At 32.7% G+C, this 16636-nt stretch overlaps 1 long non-coding RNA gene across 1 annotated transcript; it reads right to left on the minus strand.

Annotated features, from left to right (window-relative positions):
* Nucleotides 1-3509: 3509 nt before the first annotated feature.
* LOC117076923 lies at nt 3510-15690 on the minus strand. Its single transcript, XR_004434542.1, has 3 exons — nt 15678-15690; nt 9017-9021; nt 3510-3608 (listed from the first exon to the last, which is right to left on the minus strand). It is a non-coding gene; the product is annotated as an uncharacterized LOC117076923 (long non-coding RNA).
* Between the last annotated feature and the right edge of the window lie 946 nt (nt 15691-16636).

A 16636-nucleotide genomic window follows, 5' to 3' on the forward strand; every position in this document is an offset into this window, starting at 1 on the left:
ATCGTTGTTCTCTTTACTTTTTTATTAAAAATGTGTTCTTGCTTGAATTTGCTCATGTGTCTTCAAAAGACTTCTTTCTAACATAACTATGACTGCCAGAAGAACAAAGAAAAATTGAAAAACCAAAATGCTATCAATATATTTTCAGAATTTTGGAAGAAATTCTACTAATGACGGGGTAATTTTGCAGAGTTAAGTGAAGAAACACAATTGACAGTTCACACATTCATAGCTGTCCTGAGCAGTGCAAATTTGTAGGGAGTTTTTTTTCCCGTTGCCTATGGCTTAAAAATTATATCAGAAACCCCCAGATTTAATCATGACTTTTACATCTCTTTTACAGATGTGGCCTCATTGACACAATGGGATTTCTAGTACCCTTCAGTTTCCACTGTCATCTATTGAGGATCAATAAATGATAGTAAATAATAAAACCAAAAGGAGGAGGATGCAAAGGTAGTTAAATATTCCATTTTAAAAGATATATAATATACAATTTTTAAATTATTACTTTTTATTTTCACGGGCACATAGTAAGTGTATATGTTTATGAGGTAAATGAGATATTTTGAAACAGGCATATAATGCATACTAATCACATCAGGGTAATGGAGAAATCCATCACCTCAAGCATTTATCCTTTCTTTGTGTTACAATCCCATTCTACGATTTTAATTATTTTAAAAATGTACAATAAATTATTGTTGACTAAAGTCACACTGTGGTGCTATCATATACTGGATGTTATTCATTCTATCTAATTATATGTTTGTACCCAATAACCATTCCTACCTCCCCACAACCCCTGCACTCCCCTTCCCAGCCTCTGGTAACCGCCCTTCTGCTCTCTGTCATCACAAGTTCAATTGCTTTAATTCTTAACTCCCACAGATAAGTGAGAACATGTGAAAATTGCTTTTCTCTCCCTGGCTTATTTCACTTAACATAATGACCCCTGGTTCCATTTATGTTGCAAATAACAGAATCTCATTCTTTTTATGGTTGAATAGCACTCTATTGTGTATATGTACCACATTTTCTTTATTCATTCATCTGTTGATAGACACGGATTGCTTCTAAATACTGGCTATTGTGAATAGTGCTGTGATAAACATGAGATTGCAGATATCTATTTGATATGCTTGTTTCCTTTATTTTGAGCATACACTTAGCATGGGTTTTGCTGGATTATATGATAGTGCTATTTTTTAGCTTTTTGAGTAACCTCCAAACTGTTCTCTGCAGTGGCTCTACTAATTTACATTCCCATCAACACTGCATGAAGATTTCTCTTTTTTCTTCTATATCCTTGTGAGCATTTGTTATTATCTGCCTTTTGGATGCATTCATTTTAACCAGGATGAGATAATATCTCATTGTAGTTTGATTTGCATTTATTTAATGATCAGTGATACTGAGCACCTTTTTATAGAACCATTTATCATTTGTATATTTTCTTTTGAGAAATGTCTTAGTTTCTGGGACGTAAGTCTACCAATGCCGCCAGCTAAATAAAACTCTTTCCTTCCACAAAAAAAAAAAAAAAAGAGAAATGTCTATTCAGATTTTTTGCCCATTTTAAAATCAGATTATAAATGTTTTCCTATTGAGTTTGAGCTCCTTATTTCAGGCTACTAGTCCCTTGCCAGATGGATAATATGAAAATATTTTCTCCCATTTTGTGTTTTGTCTTTTAACTTTTTTGATTGTTTTCTTTGCTGTGCAGAAGGTTTTTAACTTGATGTGATTCCATTTGTCCATTTTTGCTTTGGCTGCCTCAGCTTGTGGGGTTTTACTCAAGAAATTTTTGCCCAGTCCAGTGTCTTGGATATTTTCCTCAATGTTTTCCAGTAGTTTCATAGTTAGAGGTCTCAGATTTAAGTCTTCAATTCATTTTGATTTGACCTGAGTATATGGCCAACAACAGGGGTCTGGTTTCATCTGTTTGCACATGAATATCGAGTTTTCCCAGCACCATTTATTGAAGAGGCTGTCTCTTCCCCAGTGTGCGTTCTTGGCACCTGTATCAAAAATGAGTTCATTATAGGCTTTCTGGGTTCTCTATTCTGTTACATTGTTCTATGTGTCTGTTTATGCCAGTACCACACCATTTTGGTTACTATAGCGCTGTAGTATAACTTGAAGTCAGGTAATGTGGTTCCTCCAGTTTTGTTATTTTTTTATCTCATTCTAACTTTGGCTACTCTGAGTCTTTTGTGATTCCATGTAAATTTTAAGATAACTGTATCTATTTCTGTGAAGGATGTCTTTGGTATTTTGATAGGGATTGCGTTGAATTTGTAGATTGTTTTGGGTAGTATGAAAATTTTAACTATGTTAAGTTTTCTAGTCCACGCACATGAAATATCCTTCCTGTTTTTGGTCCTCTTCAATGTCTTGCATCAATATTTATGGCTTTCATTGTAGATATCTTTCACTTCCTTGTTTAAGTTTATTCCTTGGCATTTTATTTTATTTGTACCTATTATAAACAGGATGAATTTCTTGATTTCTTCTTCAGATTGTTTAGTGTTGACGTACCAAATGCTGCTGATTTTTGTGTGATGACTTCGTATCTTGCAACTTACTAAATTTGATTATCAATTCTAATACGTTTTTGGTGGAATCTTTAGGTTTTCCCAAATATAAGATTATGTCATCTGCAAACAAGGATAATTTGACATCTTCTTTTCCAATTGGATGCCCTTTATTTCCTTCTCTTCTCTGATTGCTTTAGCTAGGACTTACTTAACCTTTGTTATGTGGAATAACAATGGTGAAAGTGGGCATCTTGCCTTTTCCCAGATTTTAGAGGAAAGGCTTTTAGTTTTTCCCCATTCAGTATGATACTAGCTATGGGTCTGTCATATATGGCTTTTATTGTATTAAGGTATGTTCCTTCTATTCACAGTTTATCATAAAGGGATTTTGAATTTTATCAAGTGCTTTTTCAGTATCGATTGAAATAATCATATGTTTTTTCCTTTTTTCTATAGATATGTGTATCATATTGATTGACTTGCATATGTTGAATGCTTTGCATATGTTGTATATCCTTCCATCCACGGGATAAATCCAACTTAGTCATGATGAATGATCTCTTTAATGTGTTGTTGAATTTGATTTGTAAGTATTTTGTTGAGCATTTTTGCATCAGTGTTCATCAGGGATATTAGCCTGTAGTTTAACTTTTCTGATGTGTCTTTGTCTGGTATCAGAGTAAAACTGGCCTCATAGAATGAGTGTGGAAGTATTCCCCCTTCCTCTATTTTTTGGAACATTTTGAGTAGGACTGGTATTAGTTCTTGTTTAAATGTTGGGTAGAATTAACCAGTGAAGCCATCAGGTCCTGGGCTTTTCTTTGCTGGGAGACTTTTTATTAGAACTTCAATTTCATTAATTGGTATTGTTCTATTCTGATTTGGGATATCTTCATGTTTCAATTTGGTGGGTTTTACGTGTCTAGGAATGTATCCATTTCTTCCAGATTTTCCAGTTTACTGATATACAGTTGCTCATAGTAGACACTAATGATGCTTTGGATTTCTATGCTATTGATTGTAATGTCTCCCTTTTCATTTCTGAGTTTATTTATTTGGGTCTTCTCTCTATATTAAAAAAAATACATCTGGCTAAAAGTTTGTAGATTTTGTTTATCTTTAAAAAAAAATCTGTTCCTTTCATTGCTCTTTTTGTGTGTTTTCTTCATTTCAATTTTATTTATTTGTTGTCTGATTTCTATTATTTATTATCTTTGACTAATTGTGTGTTTGGTTTGCTCTTGCATTTTTAGTTCTTTAAGATTCACATTAGGTTGTTTATTTCAAATTTTTCTACTTTTTTCATGTAGGTGTTTATTGTTATAAGTTTTACTCTTTGTATTGAATTATCTATATCCCATAGATTTTAATATCTTTTGTTTTCATTATCACGTGTCTCAAGAATATTTTAAATTATCTTGTTAATTTCTTCATTGACCCACTGGTCACTCAGGAGCATATGGTTTAATTTTATGTGTTTGTATCATTTCCAAAATTCCTCTTATTAATTTCTAGTTTTATTCTATCGTGGTTAGAAAAGATAATTGATATAATTTCATTGTTTTCGAATTTTTTAAGACTTGTTTTGTGGTTTACCATATGGTGTGTTTTTGAGAATGATTCGTGTGCTGAGAAAATGACTGTGCATTTTGCAACCATTGGATGAAATGTCCTGTAAATATTTATTAGGTCTATTTAGTCCCTAGTGCAGATAAACTCAAGTTTCTTTGTTGATTTTCCATCTGGGAGAGCTGCCCAACGCTGAAGGTGTAATACTGAAGTCTCTATCTCCTATTGTATTGGGGTCTATCTCTTTCTTTAGTTCTAATAATATTTGCTTTATATATCCTGGAGCTCCAGTTTTGGGTGCACATATATTTAAAATTATTATATCATCTTGCTGAATTGACCCTTTTATCATTATTTAGTAACATTTGTTTATTTTTATAGTTTTTGTCTTCAAATCTATTTTGTCTGATATAAGTATGGCTACTCTTGCTCTTTTTTCCTTTGCATTTGAATAGAATATCTTTTTCCTTCCCTTCATTTTCTGTTTATGTGTTTCTTTAGCAGTGAAGTATTCTACTTACAAGCAACAGATTGCCGGGTTTTTTAAAAAAAATTCATTTAGCCACTCTATGCCTTTTGATTAGAAAATGTGATCAATTTACATCCAATATTATTATTGATAAGTATGGATTTACTCCTGCCATTTTGTTATCTGTTTTCTGGTTGTTTTGTCATCTGCCCTCTTTACTTTCTTTCCTTCTTGTTTTCCTTTTAGTCAAAGCAATTTTCGTAGTGTTATGTTTTAATTTTCTGGGTATTTGTGATAGGATTTTTTTGAGTTGAGTTTACCATGAGGCTTGCAAATGGTATAACTCATTATTTTAAATTGATGACAAGTTTACATTGTTTGCGTATACCAACAAACAAACAAAGAGAAAACTAATAAAAACTCTACACTTTAACTACATGCCTCTCCTTTTTAACTTTTTGTTATTTCTACTTATATCTTACTGTATTGGCTATGCATTAAAAAGTTCTTGTAGTTATTATTTTTGATAGGCTCATCTTTTAGTCTTTCTACTCATGTATTAGTACTTTACACACCACAATTACAGTGTTATAATATGTGTTTTTCTATGTGCCTACTATTACCAGTGTTTTGTTCTTTCAGAGCATTTTTTTGTTGCTCATTAATGTTCTTTTCTTTGAGATTGAAGAACTCCTACTGAGATTTTCTGTAGGAAAATTCTGGTATTGATGAAACCTCTCAGCTCTTGTTTGTCTGCTGGGTATCCTATTCTATGGTACAAGTTGTTTTTTTCCTTCAACTCTTGAAATATGTCATGCCACTCTCTCCTTGCCTGTAAGGTTTCCACTGAAAAGTCTGCTACCAGACATATTGGAACTCCTTTGTATCTTATTTGGCTCTTTTTTCTTGCTTCTTTTAGGATCTTTGCTTTATCCTTGACTTTTGGGAGTTTGATTATTAAATGTGTTTGAGGTAGGAGGAGTCTCTCTCTGTGCTTAGCTGGCTGAAGCTGAGGGAGGCGTGACACAAGCACTCCTGTGACCACCACTGCTGGTACTGTGCTGGGTCATACTTGAAGCCAGCACAGCACTGGATCTCACCCAAGACCCATGGGGTCCACTACCTGGCTACTTCTTATGTTCACTCAAGGCCCAAGGCTCTATAATCAGTAGGTGGCAAATACAGCCATGCCTGTGTCATTCCCTCCAGTGTGAGTTTCCCCTAGCGCTGGGTGCATTCAGAGATGCTGTCTGGGAGCAGGGCCTTGAGTTATGAACCTTAGGTTTCTACCTGGTGCTCTATTTTACTGTGGCTATGCTGGAACCCAAGCCACAAGACAAAGTTCTTTGGCTCTAAGCCCAGCACAGCACCTGGACTTGCTTAGACATTGCAGTCCTGTAGCATAGATGGCCCTTTAAGTTTATTTAGAACCCCAAAGCACTTTTGTCAGTGGTGGCAGGGCTTACTGAACTCAGGTTCTGACTGCTGGGATGGACAATTTCCATCTTGCCGGGATGGTCAAAATGATCCTACCAAAATGAAGCCATGACTGAGTTCTGCCCCGTTTTGCTTTCCACTGTAACAGGGCAATACTAAGTTCCAATGCAAAGTCCCACAATCATTGTCCCACAATCATGGTCCCACAATCTCTGTGCTCTCCCTCCATCAAGTACAGATTATGTCTCCATGCCATGTGGCCACAAAGAGGGAATGGGAGAGCAGTGGTGTGGGCAACTCAAGACTGTCTTTCCTAGCTCTTCAATGCCTCTTTTTTTAATATGATGTTAAAACCAGGTACTGTGATTGTTCACCTTATTTTTGGTTTTTATGAAGTGCATTTCAGCGTGGATAGTTGTTCAATTTGGTGCTACTCCTGTGGGTGACACTGGAGAGTTCTTTTCAGCCATCTTGCTCTATCTCCTCCTGCCAAACTTAGAATATATCATTTTAAAGATGTAGATAAAATTAGAGGAAATGAGAGAAATTTAGCGATAACAATTATCAGGAATATGGGATTTTTACGTTCTTTGTTAATATAGTAGGTATAGGATGAGTTTCCACTCGGTCGGACCAGAATAGTGAATTGGATTAATTCTTATGGGAATCAGGGAATTCAGATGAGAGCTGACTGCATCCAGTTGTATGTAGTTGACTTCTGAATGAAATGTCAACTGAAGTAAGCCCACTTCAATATGTCTAGTAGAAAATATTAGGCTCAGATACCTCTTCTTATTTGGTACTAAATAAAATGGGAGATGCATGGGTTCCCAGAAAAAGTACATTGAAAGAATAAAATGAAATAAAAGTTCATCATTCAGAAGTGAAACATAACTGGAAATTGTTGTGACAGAAACTCAAATGCAGTTTTAGAAAACAAATTGACATCAATACTGTAAATTGCTTCTGTAAAATGTGAAAAGGGAAATCTGCAAGGCAGAAGCAAGATAACATGAACAAAGAAATAACTAAACAAAACAGAAGAGAAAATAAATAAGAAACTGGATGATATTAGAATGGATATCAATGGGAAAAATTCTAATAGCACATAAATCTACTTTAGAGTATGAAAAAAACTGTATTAAATGCAGAGGGAAATTTTTTTAAAAAAGACAGAGAGGATTAGAGAGAAAATATCCTGGAGAACAAAAACCATCCCTAAAAATAGCTAATTTATGTAGGTAAATATGGGGGGGTCTATCTAATTATGTTTTACACATTATCAATTACATTGCAATTTATTGTATATATCATAATCTTTGCCAAGAGTCCCAAATCTGGGAAAATGAAAATACTTTAAGCTAAAAGTATGTTGCCATTTTTTCACGTATATTTCATTTACAAATTTAATAAAATTCCCGTATTGTATTAACTTCGATATTTTAAATAAAATTTAAAAATTGAGAAAAAAATAGCAAGCAAATAAATAATGTATGGCCGTGGTAACGAAGCAACTTAAAGCCTCTATGAAACTATTTTGCAATGCAAATCCTGAAGTACTTTATTGAGATATTTATAAAACCATTCTTATTAAAACTTTTAAACACTCTGCACAAATATCTTGAGTAAAAATATAAGGTTGAGACCAGTGATTATTCACTACTTGGCACACTTGTGTGTAAAGGAAAAAATTATCAAAAAAGTGTATTAAAATATGAATTTCTTAGATCTCTGGGACATATAGAATTGGGAAATTCGATAGTATTGGCCTTGAAATATATGTATTTAACAATTTAGGTTATTCTTATTTAAGTAAATTACATTAAAATTTTTTGAATTTAACCTTAAAGAATGATAGATTAATAATATGAGGTATAACTCTTAGGGTTGCTGCAAATTTTAAAATAAAAGATATTGTCAATAGACACATGTTAGAATTAAGAAAAAGGTCACTTACAACTAAACAAATACAAATTTAAAACAAGAGGATACCCTGTCTTATCTATTGGTTTGGCTACTTTTAAAAACAGTAATATTGAAAATATTATGTTCGAAGATTTTATTGTAAGAAGTTTTAAGAAAAAAAACAGAAATCATTCTAAATAGCTGTTGGAATTGAATACAAATAGTTACTTTGCAATACATGCAAAAATAGAATATCATGTATTCATCAAGCTGATGACATGGATACTTATTAATTGAAGTGGCAATGCAAAATTAAAAACACATTGCCAAAGACCGTATATAATAGAATCTGATTTTTTATACACACTCAATAGAAATGCTTTTGTTGTGAAATTGTCTAGTAGAAAATAAACTGTAAGGTCAATGGTGGTTTTCTCTGACTAGCGGAATTTTATTCTTTTTATCTTGCTTAATGACAAATAATTTCCCCATGTCATGTGTACACACAGAGACACAGACACACACACACACAGCATAAATGAGACAAAAATATTAACAACAAAAATAATTATAATTACTACTAGTACATTCTTGCAACTGTTCTAAGTGCTATGCATATATTCTTCAAGTTAATCTTTATCTTAATGCTATGCTATGTCTTTGTTAACCTTATGAATCAGGAATCCAGTCAGTTCACGTGACTTGCCCAGATTTACACAATTGGTTAGTATGTTTTGTTTATTATAAAATAAATTTTCATAAGAAGATAAATAAATGAGAAAAAGCATGATATATATATGTGTGTGTGTATATATATATATGTATACACACACACGACTGACTATTACTCCAACTTAAAGAAGGTGGAAATCATGCAATATGAAACAACATGGATGAATCTGGAGGAAATTATGCTAAGTGAAATAAATTAGTCACAGAAGAGCAAATACTGTATGATTCCATTTATATGAGGTATCTAAAAGAGTTAAACTCAGTGAACCAAAGAGCTGAATGACAATGATTGCTGAGACAAGGGGATTGGGAAATGAGGAGTTGCTTATCAGTGGGTATAAAGTTTCAGTAATGCAAGATGAACCCTTTCTAGATTTTCTATACAGTAGTGCGCCTGTGTAACCCTATTGCATTGTACAGTTATAAATCTGTTAAGAAGTTAGATCTCATGTTAAGTATTCTTACCAAAATATATTTTTAAAAAGCTATCAAGCCAGGTAAATTAAGAAGAACTTTAGATTTATGTTACTAACTAAATGAAGGCAATCTGAAAAGACTACATGTCATATGATTCCAAATATATGACATTCTGGAAAATGCAAAGCCATAGAGATGGTAAACAGCCAGTGACTTCCATGGCTTCAGAGTGAAGGAAGGGGACTGGAGGCATGGATAGGTGGGAGCAGGGGACATTTAGGGCACTGGAACTATAGCATAAGAATATGATACAGTTAGGGTGGATACATGATATTACGCATTGGTCCAAACCTATGAAACTGAACAATGCAAATTGTGAACCCTAATATAAACTATAAACTGTATATAAACTAGACTTTAGATAATAATAATATACCAATATTGGGTCATCATCCATAAGAAATATACCACATAAATGGAAAGTGTTAATAATAGGGGGAATTGTGTTTGTATGGTGGAGAGAAACGGTTGTTATTGGGGAGGGGAACATATGGGAATGCTTTGAACTTTCTCTTCAATTTTTTATAAAGCAAAAACTGCTCTAAAAATAAAGTATATTAATACAAAATAAAAGACCATTTGTAATATTTAAAAGTAGATAAGTATTTATTTTATTATTCACATTTGTTAAGAAACTTTCAAAAAAGAGACTCTTATGCCTAGAAACAAGACTGCTCATAAATTTCTTTCCGTTTTTCTCCTTTTGCATTAGTGGAATTATTAAAATAGCGAGAAAACAGCATAGGCTAACCATTCCTCATCTAAAGCTATTATCCTTTGTGCAGTTTGTTATCATAATGCCATGAGAAAATAAATAACATTCAAAACATCATCAATAAGCATCTCGAGCGAAAGAGGATTTTGTATATGAGATCTAAAATAAGTCCCTTACATGCCTCGGTGACTCTGGCTTTTAATGCAAAACATAATTATTTGGCATTCATGTAAAATTGAGCACAATTCTGCATTTGTTAAAACTAAAGAGTTCTCTTGCTGAAATAATTTTCATTTACTGGAATTTACTATCTTCATTTCTGTAAAGCGTAGATTGTATATTTCTGGTGTCCTCTTCACCTTTACATTCTATTATTCTATGATCATACAGTTTTACTTGTTAATGAGGAGCTGTGATTTTTGTGCAGAGACAATTCACGCAAATGAATTCTTAAGAATCAGAGGCCCTGCTTTCATGCAAATAAACCAAGTGATGAACAAGGAAGAAGAGAAATGAAGAAAATTATGAGCAATATTAATTTGCCATCTGTATAACACTTTCTCTGCACTCTTGAGTCTTTCTGTAAATATGAAAACAAAGTTTGAAGGAATGAGCAAAGTCATCAACTTGACAAGCTATTATCATTACCCAAATATGAATTTCAGTGTTTATATGTGTATTTTTTAAAAGACTGAGATGATATGGCAAATAGATAATTTCATCAGACCAAGTGTTCTTTACATGAAAGAAGACTTGAGGTATTTAACGTAGGAAATATTTATTCTGAAAACTCAACAATGAGCAACAGTTGGGTTTCTTTCTTTTTTAGAAGATCATTGGAGAAGTACAGACCTTGAGGGTATTCAACATTTTTTTAAATTTTTATTTCATAGAAGCAAGTTATAAATTACAAGGAATTAGTTTATTTTAAGAATAAATATACAAAAATCTAACTTTCAAAACTATTTTTATTTTAAACTCAGTTCATCTCTAACACTGATACATGTAATCATATAACTTGTTATAGAGGACAGAGGCCAATATAGCATTATAACTAATATAAGAAATTTAAACATCTAATATACTTTAAAATTTTTATCTACTGCATATTTCTTAATAATTTATTCAGGTTTAATTATCAAAAAGTTAATTCTAAAATAACTAATAATTAATTTTCCTTTTAAATCAGATTTAAATTAATTCTAATTTTTTATTGAATATACTTATGAATATTTTATCAAAAATATATTTATTGATATTTTAGTTATGGATTACTTCAAACAGTTAATTTAAGAAAGAAACTATTATAGTTAAAGTATTATTTTTGGAACACTATGAGGAAAGGTATAGTTATTCTAGGTGTTTTATATTAAGATTTTTGTTTCATTAACTTAAACGTATTGTCAAAATGAGGTACAAATCAAGTGAACCAATTTCACAGAATATTGATTAATTAAACACAATACCTGCTTATTCACTTTAAGTGGGCAATTCTGCTCTGTTAACTGGAGTAGATCATAACAAACTATCCCAGTTTCTTGGATAGTGGGGTTATGTCTACTCAAAGAAAAAAAAAGGTAGATCTTGTTACCCGGAAAGCATTGAATTGGACCAAAGGGAGATTGATGTTCTTTAAGAAACATTTCTATCATGCTGTAGTAAGGAGACAAAATGCCCTCTTCCCCCTAGAGAATCAGATAATTTCTTTTTTGAATGATGATAAGAAAACCTAGGCAAATTCTCACTATATAGCTCTGTTCATTTATTATGCATTAAATATTAGTTTAAGGCAACAAAAGTTCTTACCATTAGAAAAAAAAGTCTACTGTTGCAACTTACAATGATTCAAATTATATCCAGTTTTATTTGGTTCATGAAATGGTATCTTTCTGAAGTTATTTTAGGATAGAACTTAGGAAACATGGTGATTTGGGGTAAATATCTTAGTTTCACAAGTTTTGTTTAGTATATTATGTTCTTATGTACATTTCCTAATAAATTTTCTAGAAATGAGTAATGGTAAATTTTTTCTCACTGTTATATTCATTTACAAAAGTATGACTTCCTGTTCTTATCCCTGAAGTGGACAGCACTTCTCTTTGTGGCCCTGTTGCCTTTTTTTTTTTCTTTTAAGTAAACACAGATATTACCCACTCCTGTTGATTTTCCTTGCCTCAGACATGCACTTCTGGTTTATGTCACTCATTTGGCCCTAGTTCATATCATAAGTTATTTTTTGAAGTTTGTTTTCATTGAATCAACAAGGTATTTTAAACTATCTGATGTCAGGGCTCATGCTGACAATGAATTCAGGAAAGAGAGAATGTCGTGGATAAGAATACTAAAGAACGATTTAACAGATAAATCTGTATTTAAATTGGATCTTGGGAGATTCATCTAGGTAGAGAGGAGGAAAGATGTTTACATGCATGTTGGAACTAATGCAATAAAGGCACATAAATAGTGATAAGGTTCTAGGGATGTCACTGCTTTTTTAAACAGTGTATGAGCAGATGTAGGTTTAAACTAAAGTGATGTTATTGGCAATAAAACTAAAAATATTTAAAATTTAAGTTAAAGGCAGAATCTGTAAAAGAAACTCTTAAATGTAGAGAGATTTGAGCCAATCCACATCTATGTTATAGTTAAACTCAAAGAGTCTATATTCCAGGATTTTGCCAACTCTTTGAATAGTGGAGGCATTGCAAAAATGAAGCACAGATTAAATGAATCAAATTTAAAGGAGACTGATGAATAAAAATCTTTGCTTATTAATCTAATGATAAGTCATTATATCTAAGCAATATAGCCTTATTCTGGTGGATTTGGGAAAACAATGGATAGCTTTATATTAGTTTTAACAGTAATTGTGACTTATACCATGTACTTCTTCACTTTAAATTGAAAGATAGAAATTCTATTTTGGATTAGTTTTAATGCACAAACATAATAGATCTTAGGATGTTTAAATACATTTAAAATATCTTGCACATGATACAGGGAGAATGGAAACATGAGAATCACAGTAGTTCTCGCCAAGGTATATTTCCCTAGGCAAAATTATCTAATTCCTGCCTTTTTAACTTTAAAATTGGCTGAGCATTAAATATTTTAAAAGTAAGGTTATTATTTTTTGAAAGATGACCTCATACTATGAAACAGAGTTTAGACCAAGAAATACTGTAAGCCCTTTAATTTACGTGCTATTAAAGCACACACCTAGTAATGAGTGTGTCGTCATTGAAAGTCACCAGTGCTCAGAAGTGGAAAATATGAAAATGCATTGCCGAAGATTTTACTGGCAAAGAAAGGCACTTAGGTAGCATGCACTTCAAAAGTGTTCTTACCTAAGTGTGTCATTTCTGGTTTAATTTTTAAATTTAAAGTTCAGAATTTTTCACATTTTTTTTCTATCATCTATTGAAATATTGAGCAATTTGTTTTAGAAGCTTGACTATATAAAGGTTACTCATGGAAAAACTTTTGGGCTACCCCTCTCTAGAAATAGGATGATACATGAGTACGTGCAGGTGCATGTGCATGTGCATGCACAAATATGTGTGTACTTTCTGAATATTCTTAAGGGATGTTTATCATTCCAGTACATAGATTAGACACTTTTTTTTCCTTTTTTGAGACCAAGTCTCTATTGCCCAGGCTGGAGTGCTGTGACGAGATCTCGGCTCACTGAAACCTCGGCCTCCCGGGTTCAAGCAATTCTCTGCCTCAGCCTCCCTAGTAGCTGGGATCACAGGTGCCCACCACCACACCTGGCTAATTTTTGTATTTTTAGTAGAGACAGGGTTTCACCCCATTGGCCAGGTTGGTCTTGAACTCCTGACCTAGTGATCCACCCACCTCGGCCTACCGAAGCTTAAATTTTTAAAGCATATCACTCCAACAATATGCAGTGGCTGTATTCTAGGTATTAGCTAGGGCATATAATTTTGATCTTAAATTCCATTCAGTACCTACTACATTCAGCTATAAAGGAACAGTTTCTGGTGTTAATCATACCAGGACCCTGCTTCATGAGGATCTTGCAGAAATATCAGTTAAGAAAAAGACACTTTCCCAGTAGAGAATTAGGAGATTTTATCAACCATTGCTTCCCAAAAAGTATTTTACAAGACAAACACCAAGGTGCCTTAACCTTTCCTGAAAACACACAGTTTAATGAATACATATGGTGTGAAAGACAATACTACTCCTAGCACTACTCCAAAACATTGATTAATCATCTTCATTTTAAATCTCTTTTGCAATATTACAGGTACCCAAATCGATATGATTAGATAGCATAATAGAAGTGATGTGGGCAAGGAAGGGAGGAGTCCATGTGTATTCGTTTGTTTTCATACTGCTATGAATAGCTGCTCAATGCTGGGTGATTTATAAAGGAAAGAGGTTTAGTTGACTCAGTTCAGCATGGCTGGGGAGGCCACAGAAACCTTACAATCATGGTAGAAGGGGAAGGGGAAGTGGAAGCCAGGCACCTTCTTCACAAGACAGTGGGAAGGAGAATGAATGTACAAGGGACTACCATACATATAAAACCATCAGATCCTGTGAGAACTCATTCACTATCATAAGAACAGCATGAAAGAACCACCTAAATGTTTCAATTACCTCCCCCTGGTCTCTTCCTTAACATGAGATGACTATGGGGATTGCAATTCAAGATGAGATTTTAGGGAGAGGAACACAGCCAAATGATATTAGTATGCATTGCTAAAAATCATCTTAGGAAAGAACATCACCACTGATTTTCTATTGTCTGCCATTCTCTATCTTTTCACACAGACCTATCAACTTACTGCTTTTGCAGACCTTATTTTATCTACCAACATTTTTTTAAGATTAGGGCAAGAAAGATATAAGCAATTAGCACGGACACTTTATTTCATTAAATTGGAAGAAAACTGAATAGAAATCTATATGAAAATACCTAAGCATTCATACTTCTATTCTTTATTAAGGCAATTATCAGCTAATGAAGAAAAGAGTTAAGTCTGCTTGACATTCTTATAATTGACATTAGGCCTTTAATGTTGTATGCAAATATTTAGTTTTTAAAAAGCCTACACATATATAAACTGAATTTACCAAAGTGTCTCTATTTGAGGTGCAAAAACAGATTTTTATTTATACTGATTATCTGAGCCATTTATACCTAGAATGGAATATTCTATATATCTATAACCATAAAACTGTTTTTACTTGGTTGTATTTTAAACTGTTGCCAATTCCTATTGCCTTATTGTACCGTAGTTTAAAATTTAGATGATATATTAATATACAATATAAATATTAATCCATAAGTATGCATATATACAATGCTATCTGTGCAACACATATACTGTATAGTACCGTAAAGCTTTCCATAATACAAAAATGTTTACATATTGCATGTGTTTAAAATGTCTCCTAAATCTCTTTTAATGTACAGAAGACATTTAATGTCTTCTAAATCTCTTTGATTTTTTTATAAATCATCTTTGAAAGAAATAGATTGCATATGCTCTAAAATAGTTTCATGTTTTGATTATTGCTTATTGCATTCTTCTTGTGAAACATTATTTCCTAATGTATCTTTTGTAATCTGTTAGCTAGACCTAGAACTAAATCGTACAAAAGTTCCATGTTTTGACAAAATATCCTTTATTGATGCTATCATGTTTTTTCAACAAGAGATTATTAATATACAGTTCATTTTCTCTTAATAATGTTAGTTAATGTATTATGAAACGTTAGAATTATTGCTAGACCCACATTCTAGAGGTTTGCAAAAATGGCGATACGCTTTTTTATGTGTATCTTTTGTTCTTATAACTTTTCTAAGTGAAGAAGAATGTTTTGTTAATCTCAACCTCCTTATTAAGGTATGATTTACATTTAGTAAAGGTCAAGATGGAAGAATAGGACTTTTTAGCACTCATTGCCCTGTAGAAACAACAACTTGAACAACTACCCATGCAGGAATGTATCTTCACAAAAGTTACGAAAATCAAGTGAGAGATTACAGCACCTCAGAGTAAAACCAAAATAAGAAAAATAAAGAAAGTAGGAAGGCCAGTTTTACATTACCCAGTCACTCCTTCCCTAATCCCAGGCATCGCAGCATGAAGAGAGACATCTTCCTCTTTAAAAAAGGAGAGGGAAGTGAGCATGAGACTTTGCCTCAGATCTCAAAATCAGGCCTAATCCAGTAAAACCCTGGGAAGGCTTCCATGGCCCCAGGTCCAGCCCAGTAATAGCAAACTGAGCCTGTTAGCTCAGAACACTCAAATATTGTAATGGTAGTGTGTAAATCATTTATATACTTAGTATTAAGATTAAAAGACAAAACTGTTAAAATAATAACAGCTACAATAATTTACTGAGGGGTACATAAATTGTTTATAGATGTGGGTGGAGTAAAAGTCGTTTTCTATGTAATCAAACTTAAGCTGTTATCATTTTTAAATAGCCTGTTATAACTATAAAATATTTTATGTAAGTCTCATGGCAACCATGAAACTAAAATATATTATAGCTACACAAAAGACAAAAAAGAGTTAATCAAAGTGTAACAATAGAAAAAATCACTCAATCACAAATGAAGACAGAAAGAGGGAAAGGAACAGAGAACCTAATAAACAATCAAAACACAATTAAGAAAATGGCAGTAGTTAAGTCCTTACCTATCAATAATTACCTTGAATGCAAATAAATTAAGTTTCCAAAGAAGACCTAGTGTGGCTGAATAGTACAAAAAAAAAAAAAAAAAGATCCAATGATAAGCTGACTACA

The sequence above is a fragment of the Trachypithecus francoisi genome, unplaced genomic scaffold (assembly GCF_009764315.1).
Source record: "Trachypithecus francoisi isolate TF-2019V2 unplaced genomic scaffold, Tfra_2.0 Lachesis_group0, whole genome shotgun sequence".
Taxonomy (NCBI): Eukaryota; Metazoa; Chordata; class Mammalia; order Primates; family Cercopithecidae; genus Trachypithecus; species Trachypithecus francoisi.